Genomic DNA, 20,883 nt, shown 5'->3' with positions numbered 1-20,883 from the left:
TAGACAAAATACGTTATTTTCATTGGACTTCTTTTGTCAGAAACCATGTGTAGGCCTATCCGTTTGAATAGATTAATGTAAAATATTACTTAAAATTTCTTCTTTATGAATTTAGCAAATGTATTATACATAATACTAAATATGCTAATACAGTGAAAATTCTTAAGTTCGACAGAAATCAAGTTCGACATCCTACAGTTCGACTGCTTACGTAGGAAAATTAGACACGGGCACTAAGAAAGGTTTGCCATTTGAATGGGAATTGGTTCTGTGTCTTGTAGTGATACTTTTGTTAAAGGAAAACAGAATATTTTATTGATTAGGACATCCACATTGATCACTGATTTTAAATTAATGGACTCTTCTTTTTCTATTTGAGAATTGTGTCATTTGTGAGACATAACTGTCGAAACCCACTGTGGTACTAGAAACGTATACACAAGTCTCGGGGCGGGCAGGAAATGCAAGTACAGTACTGTATTCGTTGATGGATAACCAATAAGAATTTGTATTCATTTCACGTGCCACACCCACTACCCTTATTGGTGAGAACTTTCAATTCTGTTCTGTCGAACTTAGGAGAATCCGCTGTACTTCTGTAATTATTGACGAAAATTTTGTAGCATCTTTTAAAAATAATAACAATCCGAGAATTTATTCAAAATTCATAGATTCTGTAAATTTGAAATAATAGTTAAAATAATGATGTAGTTTGTGACGAAGGGACTTTTATTCTCTATTTTAATTGTTCTATCTACCTACATTTTTACAGAATGAACCGAGAATTGAATTTCGATAATAATTCCTTTTAGGCAATTTATGCTGTTTTATTTACGGATCGCCCGCGACTAATAAAGGGATATGTCGTAGAGATGGCTGAAATGAGAGTTACAAATGACAATTATTGATACCTCTACAAATATCAATTTAAAACCTAATGTTCAATATTAATTAAAATAATTAATAGCTTTACATTCTATGAAGCATAGACCTTTCCCTTTTCAGAAACTTTAAGATCAGGTCACTGTGTCACTGTAGTGTACTAAAAAGGAAACCTCAATCGTTAATAAGATGATATCGAAAGAGGAAGTGTTGAAACAGGAGAAACGTGATAATATTAATTGAAAGAAATTGAGTTCCATTAGTAATCAAATTGTAATTGCAACCACAAGTGCTCTTGCTAATTAACTTTACGAATTTCTTGTACCTGTTAGAACAGTTCAAATAAACATGTAAGTACGCACATTACAATAATTTTAATAATATACACTTCTTATTTATCCCAATTCAGAGTAATGAAATTTGATAATTTGATTATCAGTTTGTCCCTCTTTCCTCTTCGGTATATCTGCAAACTTTGATCACGATTTTCAACAAACCTACCTTACTACACTGTGTTTAACATATACAAAAACTGAATATAACATCGGGTGTAATAGCCTAGTAACACTGTCACCAGCATGGTTCAGTTTTTAACCATCTTGAATAGTAGCAGTCGTAGTAGTAGCAACAGTACTTCTAGTGTTAGTAATAATAGTAATAATGTAGTAGTAATTTTTTATAGTAATAGTAAACGTAGTGCCAGCAATAGTAGTTTTAGTAATAGTAGTAATAATAATAATAATAATAATAATAATAATAATAATAATAACAATAATAATAATAAAAATAATAATCACAGCGATGGTAATAAGTCATAGTAGTAACAATAGTAGTTTTAGTGTTAGTAGTACTAGTAATAGTGGTAGTTACAATAGTCGTAGTATTAATAACAGTTGTAAAAGTAGCAGGACAGTAGTAATTCGTAGTAGTAGCAGCAGCAGTTGTAGTAATAGTGACAGTATTAGTAGAGTACTAGTATTGCAATAATGGGAATAATAGTATTAACAGCATTACTATAATAGTAGTACGAGTATAGTAGTAATAGTCGTAATTCTAGTATTAAGAGTAGTAATAGTAATAATTGTAGTAATAAGTGTAATGTTAGTGGAGTAGTAGTGTGGTAATTTTAGTAGGAGGTAGTGGTAGTGGAATAAGGTTCTTGGGAAAATATTTGGGGCTAAAAGGGACGAAGTTACAGGAGAATGGAGAAAGTTACACAGCGCAGAACTGCACGCATTGTATTCTTCACCTGACATAATTAGAAACATTATATCCTGACGTTTGAGATGGGCAGGGCATGCAGCACGTATGGGCGAAACCAGAAATGGATATAGAGTGTTAGTTGGGAGGCTGAAACGTAGATGGAAAAAAAATATTAAAACGGATTTAAGGGAGGTGGGATATGATGATAGAGACTGGATTAATCTTGCACATGATAGGGACCAATGGCGGGCTTATGTGAGGGCGGCAATGAACCTGCGGGTTCTTAGAAGTCATTAGTAAGTAAGTAAGTAAGTAGGCCTAAGTAGTGGTGGTGGTAATAATAGGAATAGTTACAATAATAGTAGTGATATTATTACTGTCAGCGCATTTCAAACTGGAGGCTCAGAGCCAATCAATGGACTGGATTTTCCACGTGTGCTTATTCCAGTCCTGGACCATTCTCCTCAACTAAAGTCAGCTGGGACAGCCGAGATTACAACTGCTTCAGTTCACAGTTTTCAGTTCAGTGATTCGTGCATGGTTCGTACGTTTGTACGTGACCCTGATCCGCGAGTTCGAAATGCAATGATAATAGGAGAGTAGTAGTACAGTATCTGCACTTGGAGTAGGGTTAGTATTAATCGAGTGGTAATATGGTAATAATAGTAGTACTGGTAAGAGTAGTAATGTAAGTGATAAGAATAGTAGTAATAATAGTTGTGGTAGTAATAACAGTTATCTCGTAGCAGTACAGGTAGTTTGAGTAAAGTAGTAGTATGGTAATATTAGGCGTAAATATAGTACTATTATTTGATTAGTAGTAGTATGTTAATAGTTGTAGGTCTACTAGTTGTAGTAGTAGAAATAGTATTGTAATAGTAGTATTGGCAGGCGCAGTAGTTAATAGCAGTAACAGCAGTAGTAGTAGTAGTAGTAGTAGTAGTAGTAGTAGTAGTAGTAGTAGTAGTAGTAGTAGTAGTAGTAGTAGTAGTAGTAGTAGTATTAGATAATGATATTTCCAACGGCAGAGTTTTGTTCCCACTCTTCTGTATAGCTCTAGTGTCACAAAAAGATCGTTGATGCCCACCGTTGTTAATTTCTATGCCATTTACGTTATTTAGCTAAAAGAAGCCACAAAAGTCATCTATTACGTAAAGGGTTCAGTGCGTTCCATGGTATGCCGAATTAGAGCCACGTTTAGTAGAGTAGACAAATCGTGTCCTGTGACCTTACCATGTGCTGTGGCTATATCACCCATGGGTATGGAGGAGGAAGAGAGTTTTAGTCTGAGATAAACTTCCGTGTCGGTAGATTCGTATAACATTAACCATCATGAAACAAACTCTCTTTCTGGCAGCTCATTCTTTCTCACTCGCACAGCTCACATGCCAGGTCTCGCCTCCTCATCTGTATGTTCAATGCACTGACAATCGCATTATTAAATAACACTTTGAAACCATATAAAGTAAAACAACCGGATTAAGAACCTGCAATATAATGGCAATTACAGAACTTAGCTATGGCAGTGAAATTTGGAACATTCGAAAACAACATAGACACATTCAGCATCAGGAATTAAATTCCTCAGGAAAACAGAGGTGTACAGTTCATTGGGCCATAAAAATGAAGATATAATACAAGCACAAGTATTCTAAAGGAATGGAAAGTACAACAATTTTATACACTAAATCATATCACACACTATTATTAACCAATTAAACACAGAAATTCATTTCGATAACCGTGTATTTTGTTCTCACACTTAATATTTCTGCATCTTTCAGGACTTCAGAAATGGTTTTAAAGAGGAAATGGATGTTATTGATAATTCTTAACACAATGTTTATATCCGCATTGTGTGTACCATGGGCACCCCGTGGTAAAATCAAAACGGATGAAAATTCAGCCACGAAGAACGACTGTGGGTATGTAACTTACCAGAATGTTGGAAGCTACAAGTTTTACGATTTGCCAGTGAGCTGGGGTAAAGCGTGGGAGCAATGCAGGACCGAAAACGCTCATCTTGCCATCATCAACTCAAGAGAAGAAAAGAACGCCATCCAGAATATTACTGCCAACAGCAGACATGACTACGTTTTCCTCGGAGTTCACGACCTTCTGAACTCCGAACACTTCATTACTGTGACAGGTGAGACAGTTCATTCTTACTCTAAATTAAGGAAATAATTTTTGATGTACTGTATTAAATAAAAAGGAGTAATAATTATAAATAAAAGTTATGTCACCATGCTGGCATATAGTTTATTTTCTTATTATAAGTTTGAGATTTTTCATAGTAAATAATTTCGGGTCATATTGCTAATTATATTATAACTCTTTGGGTTTATTTTCTCTAACTACTGAATTGAAAAAGCATACATAATGAAAATACTTCATATCGTCGTTGTTCCTGCAATAACTTCTATGTGCAAAATATAAAATTTTTCAGTAGGAAGAAAAAACACATTTATTCATCCTATGGCAGCCGTACATAGGAGGCTGTGAATTCTTATATTTTCGAAACAAAGAAAAATAATTACATATAGGAGATTTTATTGTTTGCTCTATCACTATTTAAGTTATTTAATAGAGCAAAAATCTGAAAATCGATAAATATGTAACATAGAAGTTATTGCAGGAACATCGACGATAAATGCAAAAAATAGGATAAACTTCAGTAAGTTTCATGCCTTATTTTTAAATAGGTATATGTAGTTACAATTGGTACAGACATAACAACAGACGGGTTAAAAATATTGACCGATGTGTTTCAGGTTAATTACACTGAAGCTTCGAGTAATATTGTTCACATATTGTTGTGAAATAATATTTATAGTTATTGAATTTATGTTAAAATGTTTCATTTCTTTATATGGGGTACACGAGTTTACATATAATATGTTCTATCTGTATGTATTGCTACATATAGGTAGGCTATCTAAGCCTTTGTTTTGTAAACTTTTTAAAAGTCAACTTCTACATTTCGTTTCATATTCGATTTTATCCATATCTAGTTTTATGTTTAAACGTCATATTAAATCTGCACTTTGCTTGTGTTTAATTCAGTGTTGCCATATTTAGCGATAAGTCGCTAAATCTAGGGAATTTTGAATCGGTCTCGGCGTCAAATTTTGTAAAATACGATTAGCGACTTTTCTGCTGATTTTTATATTCTTCCATTTTTCCTTTCTTTTAAGTTAAAACATTCAACTGAAGTCATGCACTTAGTTTTAGAAGAGGCATGGGTGCATGACTGAGTCGTCTAATGATTCATACGTGAAAGCCCTGATCTCATATATTTGTGATCAGTGATCAGGGTGAAAGATGCTGATTCAATGATTTTCACGGGTTAGATCTCTCTCTCAATGCTACTGCTCCAACACCCATAAACGGCGGCAAATTTGATTGTCACGTGACGAGTCGTGAGCTCTAGCTAATTCTTGGTTCTTCCCCGCAACGCGGAGATTTTCCACTCCGAACCGACCTGCGGCAATTGAGTTTTGGAATTTTGTGCCGACAGTTCGTGTGAAGCAAATGAGACTATAGTTTTTGCTGGTTTTAATATATTTTAATATATAAGATTTAAAAAATATTAGGTTTCACAAAAAAATTGTGGTCAAACGCTTGGGTGAAAATTTCCACACTTACAATTTGCCAGAAAGTGTAGTGTCAATGATTGGATCAAGTGCAGTGTATTCACAATCAGCTGTTCCCACACCTTCCTCCTCAACATCACAGCCGTCAACAATACAACCAGACTCCGCAGAAGAGGGTGACGACGAGGAAATTACATTTTTCTCCGCATATGTATCTTTTTCTTTATTTTTATTTAGTGATATTTATTAATTTTTAGCGACATTTCTGCGGATTTTTTAACAAACTTTCGAGAGATTTAGCTATTTTTTGTTGAAAAGTTAGCGAGATTGTAGGGCGATGTGGTTTAATTCTTCTATGTCGTCTTTCCATAATGTGTGCCTTTCGGTTCTTTTCTTAGTTCAGAGTTTCCACAACAGCTTCATATAGTGCTTCCTGTAAGTCTCTCTATTATATTTCTATATCATGAATGAATCTTAAAAACTAACGCGACTGATTCACGGTCCTTCCCGAAAAAGTTTAAAGTCAGGTAAATACTCGTAATAATTTACATAAATGACACAAGAATATACTTGAGACTTAATAGATCTCGCATGTACATATCTCCTCGCGACAAATAATATAAAAGTTAGATAATATTACACAAAACAACGTTAGACTAGGACAATGGTGATGAGATGTGCTTTTTGCATCCGAAGCCTACAGAATTAATATAGCGAGGCGGCATATCAACATCAACAACACACTGCAAATTCTATCAACATGGCTTGTACAGTGGAGACTGTAGTCAATGCTGATAAATCCCAGGTAGTGATGGAGGAAATGAATTAAATACTGATATATTGATATTGCAAACCTAATTTCAATAAACAATATATATCGCAGAAAATATATCGATATATCGAACGATTATCGATATATCGCTATTTCGTAAGCAAATTGCATTTTCAGGCGTAAATTTACTGTATTACAATAAAATTACTTCAATTTTAATATTCCTTTTTACCATTGAAATTAACATCATAACATCAAAAGCATAAACGTAAAATTGTAACAATAAAAAATACATTTTCAATATCATATGATGTAGGTCCTAACCTAAATCAAAATTATGGTGGAGGCAAGGAAGCTTAAATGATATAGTGGGAAAAGAGTTAAGTGAACTCTACGTGGTTGAGTATTTGATATTATAACACGATTCAATTATTCTAATGTTACATAGGATTCAATCCAGGACACATATCATGCTCTTTTCTACCTAACAACGTAATCATTTTTAAATGTAAGTAAACAGAACTTGTAATTATTTTTAAATGTAAGTAAACCGTACTTAGAATGTTACAAGTTTTAACAAACTTCGGAGTTGATTTGATACAATCCTTCTATATAGGCCCTAAGTACCCATTGCAAGTTATTGTTACACTTCAACATTCCAAACAATAATGTTGATGATTACAGAGATATAATTTTTATGCACTAAAAGATATAATAAGGAAACAGAATGTCAGCACTAAGTTGTGCATAGAAATCATAAACGTAAAGAAATTTCACATCGGTATTAAATCCTTCTTTCTCTTTCCATTTCAGAATATAGAAATAAAAGTTTTGATACCCGTTTTGAGGTTAGACGGTTCCCTTTCAGGGTCCGAGTTGCTTCTGCCTTGGAGAACATTAATAACAATATTAAAACAGTAGTAAATAAACCTCCCGTCTGTCTCACGTTCGCTGACGCTGCATTTTGAATTTGGTGCTGCATATTAAACAGTTTGAATTCGAATTCCAGTCCAGCCAATTAGAAGAAGGTATTGAATGAGCTTATACAATAATGTAACTGTCCACCTTCAGTAGCGCCATCTCTCGGGAATTAACTGAGTTGTCTAGTGTGGATTTTGTTGTTGTTGATAATGATAATTCCACAAAAAAAAAATCGATAAATTTATGAGAAAACCGATATATTATACGATATATTGAATCAAAATTTCGATATCGATATATCGCTATATCGAAATGAAAATATCGGTATTTCGTAAAAACCTATATATCGTTCCCATCTCTACAGATAACAGTTGTGTTCTGATCAATAACACCCCAATTCCCTAGAAAAGTCACCTTCAACGATAAACTCAACCTCACAAGTCATATTCGACAGGTCCGGAAAAAAATTAAAATTATCACTCCCACCAGATACAGGATAACGGACAGAAGACTGGAAACCCAGGCTGCCAACCCAACATCACAATTGATCTACAAGGCAATAATTCGTTTTTCCATCCTGTACGCATCCCAACTATACTACACCAGACTTTCCCCATCCCTTATGTCACAACTCTGTGCTACAAAAAGAAGATTAGCTAGAAAAGCATTTAACCTGCCCCGAAATACCCATAACCAAACCGTATACGTCACCATAATCCAACCATCTCCCAGTATATCACCCAAAAGAATATCAAATGTGTCCACAAAGCTCTCCATAAACCATTCATACAACATACTTTCCTAAATCCTCCCAATATCAACCCTTCCATCACTGTCGATAAACTCCTTCTTCAATATGAAAATCTTCCACCCTAAGAGAGAAAACGTTTCAATGTGTCATGTAGCTCTGGTATAAGTTGGTAAACAACTAGCAATACTGTAGGAATCCCAAACCAACTACTCCAGACCATTCTTTCACCAATATTAACACCAAATAACACACAAAAGCCTAATTAATGCCACAGCTGCAGATGCGCCTGCATTATAAACCACAATCCCTTCTTTCCTACAGCACAAGTTGATCAAAACCTCTATAAAATACACACACCCCGCCCTGAAGAGGACATATAAGGTCTAAAACAGGCAGTATCCCTTCACAGGAATACTATGACAGCACAAGCAAAGCACAAATGACTCAAGAACAATCTTTCTATATAAGAGATCTGCAATGCCTACTTCCAAAAAATATTTTAAGTAACAAATTTATTTGAAAGACAGAAAAATATCCTTCACTTACGATATAAGAGATCTAGCATATTCCTTGGTTATTGGATCACATGTTGTTTAATCCCTGCATTTTAAGTCATATAAATATTCTGAACATAATTATATCTAATTCTATTTAGTTTCATGCATATGTTACATTCTCATTGTTTGATTTCTTTTTTACAGATGACGATTTCGTTCCATCCACTTACAACAAATTTGAACAACGTCAGAAACATAAGAACAACAATAACAACGAACATTGCGTTGCGAAGCACAGAGAAGGAAATATCAGACCAGTAAATTGTAATTGGAAGTGCCCTTTTGTTTGTGAAAAGAATGAATAATTACCTAACTTTGTAATACACCAATAAAATTCCAACTCTTACACCATCATATTGTATGCAAACTTATGTATACCTCTGGTTCTTAGCAGAGATTTATTTATTTATTTTTTATTTATGTATTTATTTATTTACTTATTTACTTTATTTATTTATTTATTTATTTATTTATTTATTTATTTATTTATTTATTTATTTATTTATTTATTTATTTATTCTGGTAGAGTTAAGGCCATGAGGCCTTCTCTTCCACACTACCAGAAGTAAAATACATAATAAAACAATGATAAAAATACGAAAGTCGTACTTAAAAATAAAAATAATTTCCATGCACATAAACAAGCTTACATGGGCTGTAATGAAATATTAACTAAACATGATACATAATTAAGTTATTTACAATTCATATCCTAATTCTAATTTATGACAGACCTAAATGACAATTTACATACACACAGAGTAATCTATAAAAAATCGGCTAACACTCACAAATCATTTCATGTAAAAGTATGTAATTCTTAATTCTTAATTTAAATTGATTAACCGTTCGGCAATCCCTGACATTACGAGGTAAGGAGTTCCATAGGCGACAAACTGACACTGTGAAAGAGGATGAATAGAAAGAGGTACGATGACGAGGAATGGATAATAAGGCCTGATGTTGATTCCGTAACGTTGTAAGATATTTAAAGCGAGTTCTCAAATATTTTGGAGTAGAAGTGAATAATATTCGAAACAGAAGAGAGAAAGAATGTGCTATTCTACGTTCCTTTAGGCGGACCCAAGAAAGAACTTCAAAAGATGGCGATATGTGGTCAAATTTACGAGTATTGCAGATGAAGCGGACACACACATTATGAACACGTTGTAGTCTTTCAACTAAATTGACACTTACATTTGTCAAGAGAGAATCGCAGTAATCAAAATGGGGCATCACTAGCGATTGAACAATGTTTCTTTTTATGGAAAGAGGCAGACAGTTTCGTAAGTGATTTAGAGAGTGGAGCAATGAAAATATTTTCTTACAGATGTGAGTTACTTGACTATTCCAGTTTAGATCTCTATCCATTAATAATCCAAGATTTTTCAGTGTCGCTATACTTAATAAACGACCCATTTATTGACAATCTTGGTATGGTTTTGTCGTCAATTGTACTGAGTAAGCGCTGATGTCCCATTACAATTGCCTGCGATTTTCCTGGGTTTAACCTCAGTCCAAACCTTTGTGCCCACAGATAGACAGAGTTTAGGTCTTCAGTCATTGTTGTCACTGTATCAGTTAGTTCATCAGGACGAAAGTGTGTGTAGATCTGTAAATCGTCAGCAATATAGGTACCAATGATGGTGTAATCATTATTTGAGTGATCTTTAACATTTAATTTAATTAAATATATTGTAGTGTATAAAAATTCGTGTTACAAACTGGTATTCATCTCATCAGATTCTTACAGTGAACTGATATGATTCTTACAGTCACTATTCTTAAATTTTTCAGAAGACAATTTTTTAAGTTTAAAACACAGCAAAGTCTTCATTAATTTATATACAGTATAATTTAATTTAAGATAACATATTACACCGGCAGAGTACTGAATCTAACATTCTGTCTCGGATAGGAAGAATTTGTCTCAGACTGTCCGATGTGACAGTGATTACACGCATTGTTATGGGGCTGCCGCGGCATCGGACATACGTCCCAGTCAACTACCAGTCGGCTGACCATCCTTGGTGCTTCATGGACTATTATGCCACGGATTACTATTTACTAAAACAAGAAGATTAAACTGAGATTGTAATGTTACTTACAACTTACTAATGGCTTTTAGAAAACCTTAGGTTCATTGTCGCTCTCAAATAAGCCCGTCATCGGTCACTATCCTGAGCGAGATTAATCCAGTCTCAACCATCATATCACACCTCCCTCATATCCATTTTAATACTATCCTCCCATCTTCGTTTCGGCCTCCCCAAAGGTCTTTTTCCCTCAGGTCTCCTAACTAACATTATAGGTATGCATTTCTGGATTCGTCCATATGTGCTACATTCCCTGCCCATCTCAAACGTCTGGATTTAATATTCCTAATTATGGCAGATGAAAAATACAATGTGTGCAGTCCTGCGTTGTATAACTTTGTCCATTATCCAATAACTCCACCCCTCTTAGCTCCAAATATTTTCCTAAGCACTTTATTCTCAAACACATTTGCCTCTGTTCCTTTTCGAAGTTTCAAGTTTCACAACGATACAGAACAACCGGTTATGTAAATGTTTTATAAATTCTAACTTCTATGTTCTTTGAGAGCATATTTGAATTCTTCCATCTTTCAAAACGATACATTTCAAATTCTTGTATTTTCATTTCGTACTATATTCTGGTCACGAAACATAATAATATATTTTGTCTTTTCGAGATTTACTTCCAAACCTATCTCTTTACTTGCTTCAAGAAAAATGACCATGTTTTCCCTACCATATTCACGTCATCCGTATAAACAAACAGCTGATGTAACCCATTCAATTCCAAATCTTCTCTGTTATACTGAACTTACCTAACAGGATATTCTAGGGAAAAGTTAAAACATACAGGTTACAGTGCATCTCCTTGCTTTAGCCCGCAGTGAATTGGAAAAGTATGACAGAATATTGTAATGTTATCAGGGTAAAAGGGGATGGTAGAAGATATCTTTGAAAGAAAACTGGAAGGTGAAATAGAAATATAATGACCCAATAGTGATTTGGATTACAATTTGAGGAAGCTGGGTATTAAAAGGTGGAAAGATAAGACATTGGATCCTGAGCAATGGGTATCAATTGTAAGGAAAGTCAAGGTTAAATTTTAAAAACCATATGGATATAGGAGAGAGAGAGACGGATAGAAAAGTAAAGGGATATACATTATGATTACCAAATTAAATTAAATGATATCGAGGGAAACGGGACACTTGGAAAACATACTGGTCCTTTGTTCTGTCCTCTACTCCAGTCAATGCAGAAAGTCGAACTCTAGCTCACGGAATGACAGGTCTGCGCTCTAACACCGAGTAACGGAATGAATTTCGGCATCTTTGTGTAGAAGTCACTTTTTTTTTTTTTTTTTTTTTTTTTTTTTTTTTTTTTTTTTTGGAATGTAAAATGTACCATAACATTTGACAGTTTTTCTTCCTTCATTCTTTGTGAGATTCATACCATCGTTGACCCCTGCGGTGGCTGAGTGGTCAGATTTCCAACCTGTCACGCAGGGGGCCCAGGTTCGAGTCCCGGTCAGGTCTAGAACTTTTATTGAAAAATTCATAGTGACATTTGTTGCTGACAAAGCCAAAGCCGCAGTTGCGGTTTTTCTCGGGGTTTTCCTGTTTTTCACCATATTAGGCATCTACATCATACCGTCAATATTCCTCCATTTCGTCATCATTCCATAGCATTCCCCGATTGCCGGCTGGCGACGAACGGAGGTGGCTGGCCTGGGGACGAGGGGGAGTTCCGTGCTCGAAACCTGGGTACGCAGCTAACCTTAGTGTAGTCTGTAGGTGTTGGTTTGGGAATGTGGATAGCTTGAGGGTTAGCGCAATAGATCGTAACAGGTCGCAATGCTAGCCTATAGTGTTCCCTTCCGTAAATTCTATTGCATTCCATACAAACCTCACCATCCCATACCAACGTTGCTTTCCTCCTTCATTACCGCAATTCGCAAATTTTAATTCGCATTAGGGACCACACGTCTCTCGAACTTCCTCTTAAGGACACTCCTGTTCTCTTAGTAGGAAGTTCTTGATTATGCAATTACTTCAGACATAAATATGATAAGACAATCACTTCCGTTTCTACTTCCTGGATTGAAGCGTAAACTGCAATACGAAGATATTAGTACTGCAAAGCTATTCTTTTATAGTGGTTCGTGTAAATGATCTTGCTTCGAAAGGTATGTCTAGAGTAATATATAATAAAATAAATGTGTATTATTATAATAGTTTGCTTTGTGCCATGCTGGCCACATAACTAGAAAATCTTGTGTTTTGTGAATGTCTAGTGTCGGATCAGAATGACCACAATAATGAGGAAGGATCTCAAGTTCAAAGAGATCATTGCTTGAAGAAAGGTAGTGATGATCATGATAATGATGTGGTTATGTAGAGAATTGCATTGTATGTACAGTAGTGGCAAAAAAACCGGACCGACCCTTGTAGCTGATTTCAGAGCCTTGTTCACTCCAGAGCTACGATAGACTGATAACTAAGACTTTAGTGGTTCGAATCCTGCCTGGGAAGGAATCTTTTTTTTGTTCCTTATTCAAATTTATTCCCAATACTCTTTGATTGTAGCGATATTTTACTACTTAATTAACTTATTATTTCCAGAGCATGAATTTTACCAGCTTATTTTCTAATGGCTTTCGAAATGGGCTACGTCAGCAGTCGAAACTACAACAATTTTAATAGATTACTCGGTATCTTGTGAATGCGCAGTGGCTCATTTCGGGGACTTTGATTATTCCGTCGGTCCGGTTTTTTTTTTTTTTTGCCACTACTCTATATCCGAAATATTAAACCAATTTTACTCAGCGATTTCATTTGTCGAATATTTTACACCAAACTGAAATAGTCCTGTATTTTTGTGTTTATAACTTAAAAGTCTTCTCCGCTGTGATTTTAATTTTAGTGTATGTGACTATAAATTCAGAATTGACTATATGCCATATCTTGTGTTTATCAATGCTATCTCAGGCTTTGGATTTGTATTCTACCAGGAGCTTCTATAACTTGCAGATTCATAACTTGAAGATTTAGAAATGTTACCGAATATTGTGTGATGATATACAAAAACGTACTGCATATTCCAAGTACTGGTCCCATTTTACCAAGAAATACAACATGACGCAAAAGTAAATTTTCACTTACGCAGTAAATGATAAAGAGAAAAGACATACTTAGGTAACAATAGTTGGAAGCGCTACATAAACATCGAGAGTCGTGAGTCAGCTATTTCTGTTATTATTGAGTGGAATCTGTGTTCTGTTCTCGTTGCATCCATATTAATTACTGCATAAGAGAAAACTGATTTCTGCGCCGTTCTGTAGGTGTCTATATTCCTCTTTTGGTTTCTTTTGTTGAAAATTTTACATCATATTGAAATATTGATATATTTTGAGTTTATACCTTAAAAATTTACTCCACTGTGGTTTGAATAATGTAGTATGTATGTGTGGTTATAAATGAAGACCTCCCTCAAAGAATGTTGTAGGCTGTATCAACGGCTTTTGCATATGATATACAACGTTCTTTGAGGAAGGTCTTCAAATGCAGGAAGATTGGTTGAATATCTTTTCCCTTGTGTTTACCAATGTTATCTCAAACCGTTGGCTAATGTCTCCTAACCACAAGACCACAGGCTCTAGTTGTATATTCAAAATGCTGGAAGATTTGTACGGTAATGAAAATGGCGAGGATTGTGGCGATGTACGAAATTGTGTAACACATTCGAAGAGTTAACTTTTTATAAAGCGAATTATATTCCGACTTCGTTTGTTGAACGATTTACATAATATTCGAATACTGATGTATTTTGTATTATACTGTAATATTTTACTTCGTTGTGCATTGAATTGTAACGTACACGGCTACAAATCCAGGGAATTTAATCTCAGTTTACTAGATGCTTGCTGTGCATTGTTTGCCATGTATTTATTACTGTAGTTTTAAATGCTGGACTTCTGTCCTGTTAGTCATATAACCGGGAACTCCTATCATTTTAATTTCTCGTATCTTCACAAACGATGTAGTCGGATTATAATTTTTTACTATTTATCATACATATGAAAATACAGTTCAAGTCTTTGGGTCATATACAGTAGTGGCAAAAAAAAAAAACCGGACCGACCCTTGTAGCTGATTTCAGAGCCTTGTTCACTCCAGAGCACGATAGACTGGTAACTAAGACTTTCGTGGTTCGAATCCTGCCTGGGAAGGAATTTTTTTTGTTCCTTATTCAAATTTATTCCCAATACTTTTCGATTGCAGCAATATTTTACTACTTAATTAACTTATTATTCCCAGAACATGAATTTTACCAGCAATCGAAAAGTATTGGGAATAAATTTGAATACGGAACAAAAAATGTTTTCTTCCCAGGCAGGATTCGAACCACGAAAGTCTTAGTTACCAGTCTATCGTACTTTGGAGTGAACAAGGATCTGAAATCAGCTACAAGGGTGGGTCCGGTTTTTTTTTTTTTTTTGCCAATACTGTACACCTTCGAAAGTCGAAAAAATTATTTTCTTCATTTTTCTAAATGGACTTTCCCTCAATAGTATCAGGAATTTCTTTTATATTTCTGATACTTTTCGAGATGTGACCTGACACGTCAGAATGCATCGAATGACTTGGTCATTTAAATACGGACTGAACTAATCATTTTCAGTAAGTTTGTCGCTCATTTCCAGCAACTTAAATTTTTCAAATCTGTTTTCCTTATAACTTCCATATTCTTTTAGACATAAGAGTGTGTATTATTTATGAAATGTTTTATGCAAGTGTATTTCATACTGGAGAACAAACCCCACATCTAGTACTGTTTCGTCACTTCAAGTTATTATTTTTAAATTAATAATTCTTTAATTCTTATTAATATATTCAACTGATTTATTAACATACTCATTATGAATAAAATAAAGAAGAAAACATTTAAAATATTCAAAGTTGTACAAGACATCGTAGAAACCAAATTACTATACACACATTGCAACCTCTAGGTCTACTTAAAAATATAATTTATTAGTCTTTACTATTATATTTATACATGAACCGTTCAGGGCAAAAGTGGTGTAAGTCAAAATTGGGTAAAGAGGTTTAAAGTAAAAAATCTATAAAATACAGCGCAAAGTAGCAATTGATATGTCCTTTATGCTAATAGTTTAAATAAATTGAATATTAATTGTTACTTTGCGCTCTATTTTACAGAATGTTTACTTTAACCCTCTTTACCCATTTTTGATTTACACCACTTCTGCTCTCTACGGCTCTTATATTGGATTATAAGCATTGTTCATTAATGTAAAATTATTGTCTAATCATTTTACAAAATTCCAGAAGAGAATTAATTCAGGATGTCTAAAATAAACTTGTTTAATTTTATTAAATTTATACTAGCGAAAGTGTACATACTTCCTTAATATCTCGTATTATAAGTAATTGTGATGGTGATGATGATGGATCATAATAGTAAAAATAATAATAATAATAATAATAATAATAATAATAATAATAATAATAATATTATTATTATTATTATTATTATTATTATTATTATTATTATTACTATACTTATAAACAAGAAACACAGGAAGACAGATGTATGTATGCTTACTTATGGGTTTTAGAGAACCTGGAAGTTCATTGCCGCCCTCACATGAACCCGCCATCGGTCCTTATCCTGAGCAAGAGTAATCCAGTCTCTATCATCATATCCCACCTCCCTCAAATCCATTTTAATATTATCCTCCTATCTACGTCTCGGCATCTCCCCCTCCATCCTCCCAACTGACACTCTACATGCATTTCTGGATTCGCTCATACGTGCTACATGCCCTGCCCATCTGAAACATCTGGATTTAATGTTCCTGTCTTTAGGCACAACACTATGAATGAATGAATGAATGAATGAATGAATGGATTCGCCAGATTTCTATCACTTCTCAACAATAACTATAGTGAGTGATGGGTAGTGTGTAAGTGGTGTCAAAAATGTGTGAACAATAAAGACGTGCAGTTTCAGAAGCTCCTTTAATGAAACTGGCAAATAAGAAACTTAAAACTGCTTTTATTCCGTACATTGCTATGAACAATGAATAATATGAATGCATCACTGTTACTGTACTATTACCGAATATGGCAACTAGCGCAGACGATAGCAAAACTTTCGCAATTTGTTTTAGATTTGAATGGATCTCTCAGTATACTGTGGAAAGTTCACGAGATTAGCCCTGGTAGGAATGTGGAATAATGCCAATTCTTCACGCAGGCAACAGCCAGCGTAACGCCACTCTTGCTCGCAGAAAACGATATAATTACACACAACTACTACATTATAGTAGCTATAGCCTGCATCAATTGAATATGCATTTCAAGGTCAATGCATAGTTGCCGCTTCGGTTCAGTCATAAGATGTTTACGGAAAGAGAATTTCCAGCGAACTTCATGCACAGCGTGCTATACCCCTGAATGAAAACATTGACCTATACATTTTTACTACAAAAGTGACACCTGAATAAAATAGATTAATCCTCAATACAATATAACCGTCCTTGAAAAATGTACCCGTTATGAAAACATTGACCCCTAATGTTTAATACTGTATAATATACCTGCATAAAATAGTTTAATACGTAGTTTAAGACAACCATTCTTTTAAATATGAGAATTATGCAAACGTTGGCTCATATATGTTTAATATACGCTTCCACAAAATAGATTAACCCCCAGTACAATACAGTCATTCTTTAAATGTCATAAATATATGTTTTCGAGATATTCATCCATATAATATGTTAGATGCTCGTACAGGGACATCATTTTATTTTTACTTCAATTTTTATTGTACCTGAGTTTTGGAATGTACTTCACTCCCACCCCTTCTACTAGTAAACTTCCAACCGTTCACGACACAGAGCCGAGGGCGCATAAGGATTACTGAGTTAGCGAGTACAGTACGTTCCAGAAATATGTTCGCGTTTTCCAGTGACGAAAGAGCTTTCAATATTGAATGACATTTTTGCACAGGTACTGTCGTCCGTTTGCCTACGTCGTATCCCGGTTTCCCCCACCTGCTTCTGTTCGCCCCTCTGTAAAGTCTAGTAGCTGGGCTGTCTTAGCTCTTTTCTGAAAAATTTCTGTTAGGAATTGGACGTCTACGTAATATTATACAACTGTTTAAAATAACTTAAGTAAAAGGGCCTCGTTAAGTAATTAACTGTCACGTGATTTCCCTCCCCCCTTTCTACGACCCTGCGAAAACCACTTGGACGGACAGTAGATAGCATTTCTGAGTAATTTTATCTTTCGGATCGGGCAGAAGTGAAGAATGAATTTACAGTACATAAGGTACTCTTTTATAGAGTAGGTACTGAATTATTTCAACATGAGTTACTAGAACGAAGGAGGAAACTGGTAATTGGAATTAGGTACAATAGTCTATAGTGTGATAATATGCACAAAAGAACTGAAGCCTGTATCGAAATGAATGGCCACCATTTTCAAAAATGTGTTTAAATATCCATATTATGATTATTTTTCAATTTAACTTCATTCTCTATATTGTACGCTAATGTGCTGTAACAGTACAATATACACTGCATAATTAATACGTCCGAATGGATAGCTCAATTCGTGAGTAAAAGCACTAAGTGTTAATACATTACTGTATTTTGATTAAACAAAAACCTAATGAAAATGATCAAACTCAAAATTGCGATATTTCCTAGTTTACATAAATGGATGAACTACTTTTCTTCCCTCCTATACCTAGTAAAGTGATTTGTACTTTACGCCAGTATCATCGAACTCCAGTCGTGGAAGGGGGAGCAAACGGTGTTTCCTGTTTCAATCGTTAATAGAAAGGTATAGCCAGGTTAATATTAAAAATGTTAGTAAACATAAAATGATGTCCCTGTATAATATGACTGCAGAAAATAGATTAATCTCAATAAAATATAGCCGTTCTTTGAATAAATGAAAAATATACCCTTTACGAAAACATTGGCCCATACATGTTAAATATATATTACCTAAATGACCCTCGCGGACGTAGACCGGAAACGGCAGAGCACAGTGCAGCTGTCCACATGCGAGCGTGGGAAGAAAAAATGTATTTAGTATAATATGTCTCCACGAAATATATTCATTCCCAGTGCAATACAGCGGCGCAACATGTCCTTATCGAAGTCATTGAGATCTGTCACATAATGATGTCGTTTGATTGCTTTCCTAGCACAAGAAAATTTCTCAATATGTTCTATAGATTTTAGTTCATTTCGAAACCTTGTTTACATTTCGTTTGGAAATTCCACACATATTTGCTGTCAGATCTTGAGTTTTTCTAAAATCAATGGTGACAATTTTTTCGGGATGTTCCGCAAGATCTTTAAGAAAATTATAACATTGTAAACAGCCTTTTTGCTGTGATTTCGCAAATCAGACTGCCCCATTCGTTTGCGTTTTTTAACTAGTGTACTGTAAGATAGCAGTTGATCCAGCCTCACCCTCCATAATGCCAAAATGAGCAATAAACGAAATTAGCAAAATAAAAATGAAAAATAACAAAACAATACAATAGACACGAATTTAAAGAGCAGTGACACTGCACAATTAACACACTGCTTTCTGTACGGCAATCAGGAAAGACTGATGTTTTCCTTATATGCATATATAGCACCACCATTTGACACCGCGTGACCTATGCTGATTCAAGACATGCGTGGGCTGAGGTAGAGGTATAACATTCATTCACAACATCGCGCGAAGTTTTATGGCTCGCGGTGTGGAGGGGCAAGGCATTGGATTTGACCTTCAGAAGCATTTTCTACTGACGCGGAGTATAACCAATGTGAAAACATTCGATCAACTTTTAAAATATAAACTAACAGTTTCAACTTATACAACACTCACACAGAGCTAGTCTCAAACTATCTGATATTTTCAGCCACAGTATAATTAAACACCATGTGGTGACAGTGATGTTATCTGTTTAGTGTCATAAGGGTCATACTCATTACAACTTATCTTATCTCCGGTCGATTCTAGGAAAAGCGGTGCTCCATTCATCAATACCTCCCTGCAACGCACCTAATTAAAATACACCTCACAGAGATTTTCTCGTAAGCTCCCAACAGTAAGTGTATGACATAAGATATCATATAATATCACACAAACGTAATCGTGATCTTCATAATTATTCATATCTTCATTTTCGTCATATCTCATTTATGTAGGACCTACCGACGCTTTTTACAAATTTAACTTAAATTTACAAATTTAATATTCTTTTATAAATTTCATTATAATTCACAATCATTTATGAAACAATTTATTTCTTAGTCTAAATTCATTAAATTTTCTTCCGTTTTGCAAATATATAAAATTTATGTACAGTATAATATTTTTTATACATATGATTAAGATTCAGGCTAATATATACATATAATACAAGGCAGTACATCTGACTTGACGATATGTCAGACGAAGAACAATTATTGTTTGTATACATCTGAAGTCTGTTTAGTGTAATATGTAGCTAATCAGCGATGTATGGAATGGAGGGGGAAAGGAACTAGCCATCCTACCCCATTAACTCCTGGCCTAGTTGCCTCATAAGCTGTGCCTTGTTGGTATTAATTTTTAGGTTCAAACCTGTCTTCGAACAGTTGACTAAACAACAGAAATATGTTTTTATATTTTGTATTACTAACTTTTCAAGCTATATTATTAAACAAGTTATTATGAAATTACTGTTTTATTTTATTTAAATGCAAATCTGTCTCTCTCAGCTATTATGTTTCAGTCATAAAGATTTACTTTTTAAAATATTTTTTTATCCTTAACATACAGGAGATATTTCAGTTTCTGTCGAATATTGCAGGGTCGTATTCCTATCAACGAAATATTTTAAAATATTCATATTAGCATGGGTCTGAAAACGCTGTTTCTTCCCCATATGCTCTGTTACATTCATTCTATATAACATATAAACTAATAGAGAGAGATATTTACGTTTTAAGAAGGCGTATCGAAAGTGGATGTAAGGAAATATATAACATCCTAGGTGTATTTAAAAGGGTAAAACAAATCATAGGACGCATGCTGTGAGAACGTATCAAAGCCGAAGATCATTTTGAACACTTAATAATACCGAT

The 20,883-nt window shown here is 34.4% G+C and overlaps 1 protein-coding gene and 1 long non-coding RNA gene across 2 annotated transcripts in view; both read left to right on the top strand.

The window, feature by feature from the left end:
* Nucleotides 1-1,110: 1,110 nt before the first annotated feature.
* Nucleotides 1,111-9,036, top strand: LOC138695301 (uncharacterized). The gene is made up of 3 exons (XR_011331122.1): nt 1,111-1,232; nt 3,870-4,234; nt 8,827-9,036. It is a non-coding gene; the product is annotated as an uncharacterized lncRNA (long non-coding RNA).
* A 3,749-nt stretch (nt 9,037-12,785) lies between these two features.
* LOC138695186 (chitin-binding domain protein cbd-1-like) overlaps nt 12,786-20,883 on the top strand; it is a 12,103-nt gene continuing 4,005 nt past the window's right edge. Inside the window, exon 1 of the mRNA XM_069819645.1 lies at nt 12,786-12,903. The gene's annotated coding sequence lies outside the window, so the exon portion shown is untranslated. The remainder of the gene's footprint in view (nt 12,904-20,883) is intronic.

Source organism: Periplaneta americana, chromosome 2, assembly GCF_040183065.1.
Source record: "Periplaneta americana isolate PAMFEO1 chromosome 2, P.americana_PAMFEO1_priV1, whole genome shotgun sequence".
NCBI classification, from domain to species: Eukaryota; Metazoa; Arthropoda; class Insecta; order Blattodea; family Blattidae; genus Periplaneta; species Periplaneta americana.
The sequence above is the reverse complement of the archived record's forward strand: the minus strand, read 5'-3'. Positions and strand labels throughout refer to the sequence as shown.